This window comes from Diceros bicornis, unplaced genomic scaffold (assembly GCF_020826845.1).
Source record: "Diceros bicornis minor isolate mBicDic1 unplaced genomic scaffold, mDicBic1.mat.cur scaffold_160_ctg1, whole genome shotgun sequence".
NCBI lineage: Eukaryota > Metazoa > Chordata > Mammalia > Perissodactyla > Rhinocerotidae > Diceros > Diceros bicornis.
Window position 1 is genome coordinate 1 of NW_026691066.1, and position 6,527 is coordinate 6,527.

The window sequence follows — 6,527 nt, forward strand, 5'->3', positions numbered from 1 at the left end:
AAAAAGAAAAGAAAGCAAATTAGACCTTTGCTAAGAGATTATTTATGAGTAAGGAACTTATACATTCATGACTGAGTGTTCGACAATACATTCCCAGTGGAATGATCTCTAAAAATGTCTATAATTAAAAACAGAATAGTAAAAAAAAATTCAATGGCTTACTCTCTTGTTGGTGAGTTAGTGGAGGATTCCTTTTTTGAATCAGGAGAGCTTAGAGTTTGCAAAATACAATTATGTTTTTCGGTGGATATGGCACCTCTTTCTTGCTCAGAGTGGATTAATTTTAAGGCCTCTATTCCATCTTCTCCCTCCATCTTGTCATTCGGATTTGGCTGTGGTTCTGGACTCTCTAAAATCAGACCATCTTCACTTACGGCAACTGTGAGGTCACTGCTGCTGCTCAGACTTTCCTCTTCCTGCTGTTGCTGCATTTTCCTGAAGGGCTTCTGTGCCTCGGGGTCCCCGTGAGGAGGATGATCTGGAAGAGGGGATATGAAGAGACTACTGATCACTAAGTGCAGGGAGAAGCGAGGTAAGACGTTCCACCTCACGGAATGGGATTATTCATCAGTTAAAACATGTAGAAACGATCCATGATTAATTACAGTATTTAAAAACTCATTAAAAATATTTTATTAAATATATTAAAAATATAACAATGAGTTTAAAAATCAGAGAATTCGCTTGTAAGAATATTTCCACATACATATTTAAGAATTCATTAGAATGGAATTTGTTGGCAAAGTCACCACTGTACTTTGTTTTTTGACAAAAGATAAAATTAGAGAGTACACTTTGTTCTTACATAAGACCACTACCACCCAGAAAAACTAAATACCAACAAAAATCAGCAAACAATCTCAGCCTCTCACCCCACCTGAGAAACCTTCCTGAGCAGAATGCTTCTCTTGAGAACACTTACTTTCAGATGCACAGTATTCTGAGACTGATATCGGAGCGACTGGTAGTCTGGCACTGTCTTCCTTGACTTCAATATGTTCCCGTGTCAGTATTTCTCCCTCTGATGCCCCTGATCTGCTGGAACTGTCACACTTTAAATCAGTGGTTCTGCTCCCTGGACGTAATCTTCCCCGTAACAGGGAATGGAGTTCAGCAGACTTTTTGCTTTCAAATAAATTACTCTTGCCGTGACGTGAGTTGCTTCCTATCTCCAAGCAATGAGTCTGTTCCTCCTCAGACAATGGGCTGGCTGTGACTGGCGTTTTCTCACCAATCTGAAGAGATGTCCTTCCATCTATTTTGTCAGACTTATTTAAGCACTGTGTGCCACTATTAGTGCAGACTACATAGCTGTCTGTCACATCACTGCTCTGGGCTGTCTGTTGCTGTGAACGTGGGTCAAGAATTGTTCTGAAGTTCTTCGTGGGTTGGGGAGATTTCTGCTCTGTACTAACATCTCCAGCGCTTGAGATGGCTGACATTTGGCGGCCCATAAAGATTGTTGCTGGTTGATACAATCCTCTTGACACAGCTGTCCCCAAGTTAATCCCTGCCTGCATTGCAACCTGCAGCACCAAAAGAGACGTGAGTTAAATGTATTGTGTATGAACAATTAGGTTGTTTAGGTTGTTTTCAGAAATGAAATGAGGAAAAGGAAGCATCACCATTGAAATCAACAGCTACCATGTTTATAAAACTCACGGCTTCCTACAAAATGAATGAGCAAAAAACTGGTATAGTCCATACTCTTTAATTTTAAAAACAGTGTTGGTTCACAAAGCAAATATTGTCAAGGAACTATGGAATCTATATTTTTCAAAAAGAAATGCATACATTGCACAACTATGTGAATGTACTTAACGCCACTGAATTGTACACTTAAATGTGGTTAAGATGGTAAATTTTATGTTATGTATATTTTAGCACAAGCAAAAAAAAAAAAGCTGTGAGTTCTAGCCACTTTCCTCAGAGATGCTCAGATTTGATGGAGCTAGGAAGGTACCTGATGGAAAAAAAAAAAAAGGGAGAGGGAGAGAAAGAGATGCATACAAAGGACTACCAGAGGTTTCAAAACTCTATTTCTGGTAATATGTGTAATATAAAAAACCCTCCAATAATAACATTCAAGATTGCATTATAATATTCTGCATATGTGCAAACAGCCATAATTTCTAGTCAACCTCAAATAACAACAACAGTTTTTCCTGAACATTTTCAAATAATTTTAAATACATTTAAAGCAATTTAAATTTACTGGCACGTCTATCAGGAGAATGAACATTGTCTCTTCCTTGAAAAGAGAGAGGGGAGGGGAGAGGTGGAAAAAGAAACAGAAGCAATTGGTTCAGTGGCTTGATCAAGGACGCACAGTGGGAAGCAGAACTGGAAGTAACAACCCTGAAGCCTTGAGGAATTTAAGTGCTTTTCTTCCAAAGAGACCAAAGCATCTCCACATATACAGTAGCATTTAGTTCACAGAGCCCTACAGAATAGATGGGGAGACATATTTGCACCCCTTTTCTGCATATGGAAAAACTGAGGCCCAAATGTTCAGACAGAAAATGCCATAAACACAGCTGAAACAGAATCAGGTGTTGCTTCTCTTCAAATATACCATCTCTTCTATTCCAAAAAATAAAAGAAACAACTTTGATGTTAAAAACAAATGAACAGAGATGTCAGAGAAAATGGTAGAATAAGAACCTCTCAAAATTCTATGTTTCATAAAAGAAACAGTGACACTGGAAAACATCTTCGACACTGGAAAATAACTTAGAATTCTGGAGATTAACCACAGGCTTGCAGCAATCAGGGGAGCATTTACTCAAGAAAAACAACTGAATCTTGGTAGGAACAGTACACTTTATGGTGCTTTATCTTGTCCTATTCTCATTTCCCACTCTTCAGGTCTGCGGTAACTTTGAAAATCCACAGCCTGTAACCCAGCAGTCTAACAGCTACTGGAAGGAGTGGAAAAGAGATGGAATTCCTTCAACACCCCATTCTCAGAGAACTGTCATTACGTGACTTATCTGGTGGTTTCCTGGAAGGCTACACTCACAAGACTGTCTTTTTTTGACTTGACTTGAAGCTCACACAGTGCAAAAAGCCTTCTCCTTGGGGGTATTTGTCAAAAATAATCAGAGACAGGGGCTGGCCCAGTGGCGCAGGCGGTTAAGTGCACGCACTCTGCTGCGGCAGCCCGGGGTTCGCCGGTTCGGATCCCCAGCATGCACCGACGCACTGCTTGTCGAGCCATGCTGTGGCGGCGTCCCATATAAAGTGGAGGAAGATGAGCACGGATGTTAGCTTAGGGCCAGTCTTCCTCAGAAAAAAGAGGAGGATTGGCATCAGATGTTAGCTCAGGGCTGATCTCCCTCACAAAAAAAAAAAAAAAAAAAAAAAAATCAGAGACAATTGTTTAACATCAAGGCTGTATATAAAAGTTGGGCAGTAGATAACAGTTGGGCAAACAACAGGCTAACTAAAAACCTTAAAAGGAAAAGCTGGTTAACAAGATGTCCATAGGGGGCTTTGAAAAGCTCCAACACACTCCTGGAAATCCAGATGGCCACCTGCACGCTCAGGCCTTGGGCATGCTCAGGAAAAGTCCTGAGAAGGGCCTAAGCTCTCACCTCAGGCTTGCCCGGAGGCTCTGTGCAAGCACTTAGTAAAGGTCAAGGTGGAATCGTAAACTGCCTGGATGAGGGCTGAAGGTGTGCCCGAAGACACACTCAAAGCCCCTTGGCAAAGACTGTGAAACTTACTGGTTTTAGGCATTTCAAAAAACTCTGTCTAATCACCAAGACAAAAAACAACAAATGTTGGAGAGGATGTGGAGAAACAGGAACCCTCATACACAGCTGGTGGGAATGCAAATTGGTGCAGCCTCTATGGAAAACGGTATGGAGATTCCTCAAAGAATTAAAAATAGAGATGCCCTATGATCCAGCCATCCCACTACTGGGAATCTATCCAACGCACCTGAAATCAACAATCCAAAGAGGCTTATGCACCCCTATGTTCATTGCAGCATTATTCACCATAGCCAAGAAGTGGAAGCAACCTAAGTGTCCCTCGACTGACAATTGGATTAAGAAAATGTGGTATATATATACAACGGAATACTACTCAGCCATAAAAAAAGACAAAATCGTCCCATTTGCAACAACATGGATGGGCCTGGAGCGTAATATGTTAAGTGAAATAAGCCAGAAAGAGAAAGACAAACACTGTATGATCTCATTCATATGTGGAATATAAACCAACACATGGACAGAGAAAACTGGACTGTGGTTACCAGGGGCAGTGGGGGTGGGGGGTGGGCACAAGGGGTGAAGGGAGTCATATATATGGTGATGGACAAACAAAAATGTACAACCCAATATTTCACAATTTTAGAAACCATTAAAACATCAATTAAAAAAAAAAAAGAGAGAGAAACCTCCACAGAAAACCCCCAAAATGAAATGGTAGTCAGAAACACAAAGGAAGAGAAACAATGGAAATATAGATTAGGTGGGATTAAGCCCTCATGTATCAATAATCACTCTAAATGTAAATTGATTGCATTCTCCAATCAACAGACACAGAGTGCTGGGGTGGATTAGAAAACAAGACCCAACAATATGCTGCCTCCAGGAAACACATCTCAGCTCTAAAAACAAACAGGCTCAGAATGAAGGGATGGGAGACAATACTCCAAGCAAATGGCAAATAAAAGAAACTAGGTGTTGCCATACTTATACCAGACAAAGCAGACTTCAAGATAAAAAAGACTATGAGAGACAAAGAGGGGCAGTATATAATGATAAAGGGGACTTTCCACCCAGAGGACATAACACTTATAAAGATATATGCACCTAACACAGCAGCACAAAAGAATATAAAGCAACTATTAATAGACCTAAAGGGAGAAATTAACAGCAACACAATAATAACAGGGGACGTGAACAACCCACTTACATCCATGGATAGATCATGCAGAGAAAGGCAACAAGTAAATAGTGGAATTAAATGAAACATATGATCAGATGAACTTAATTGATATATATAGGGCATACCCTCCTAAAACAGCAGAATACATGTTCTTCTTAAGTGCACATGGAACATTCTCAAAGATAGACCATATGTTGTGAAACAAGGCAAGCCTGAATAAATTTAAGATTGAAATCATATCAAGCCTCTTTTCTGACCACAATGCTATGACACTAGAAATCAACTACAAGAAAAAAGATGGGGAAGTCACAAATATGTGGAGACTAAAGAACACGTGACTGAAGAACCATTGGATCAATGAACAAATCAAAGGAGAAATCAAAAAATACCTGAAGACAAATGAAAATGAAAAGACAACAAAAGAACTCTTACAGGATGCAGCAAAAGCAGTTCTAAGAAGGAAATTCATAGCAATACAAGCGCACCTCAACAAACAAGAAAAATACCAAATAAGTAACCTTAAACTACACCTAATAGAACCAGAAAATGAAGAACAAATGAAGCCCAAAGTCAGCAGAATGAGGGAAATAATAAAAATTAGAGCAGAAATAAATGAAATAGAGACTAAAAAAACAGTAGAAAGGATCAATGAAACAAAGAGCTGGTTCTTTGAGAAGATTGAAACAAAATTGACAGACCCTTAGCCAGACTCACTAAGAAAAAAAGAGAGAAGGCTCAAAGACATAAAATTAGAAATGAAAGAGGAGAAATTACAACAGATACCACAGAAATCCAAAGGACAGTAAGAGAATACACTGAACAACTTACATGCCACCAAATAGGATAACCTAAAAGAAATAGATAAATTCTTAGATTCCTACAACCTCCCAAAACTGAATCAAGAAGAAATAGAGTAAATGAACAGACCAATCACAAGTAAAGAGATCAAAATGCTCATCAAAAACCTCCCAAAAAACAAAAGTCCAGGACCAGATGGCTTCTCTGGAGAATTGTACCAAATATTCAAACAAGATTTAATACCCATGCTTCTCAAACTATTCCAAACAGTTGAAGAAGATGGAACACTTCCTAATTCATTCTATGAGGCCAACATCACCCTGACAGCAAAAGCAGATAAGGATAGCACAAAGAAGGAATATTACAGGCCAATATCACTGATGAACACAGATGCAAAAATACTCAACTAAATATCAGCAAATCGAACACAGCAATGTATTAAAAGGATCATATACCATGATCAAGTGGAAATTATACCAAGGATGCAGGGATGGTTCAACATCCGCAAATCAATCAATGTGATACACCACATTAACAAAATGAGGAATAAAAGTCACATGATCCTCTCCACAGATGCAGAGAAAGGATTTGACAAGATCCAACATCCATTTATGATAATAACTCTCAATAAAATGGGTATAGAAGGAAAGTACCTCAACACAATAAAGGCCATATATCACAAACCCACAGCCAACATCATACTTAATGGTGAAAAACTTAAAGCCATTCCTCTGAGAACAGGAAGAAGACAAAGGTGCCCATTATCGCCACTCCCATTCAACATAGTACTGGAGGTTTTGGCCAGAGCAATTAGGCCGGAAAAAGAAATA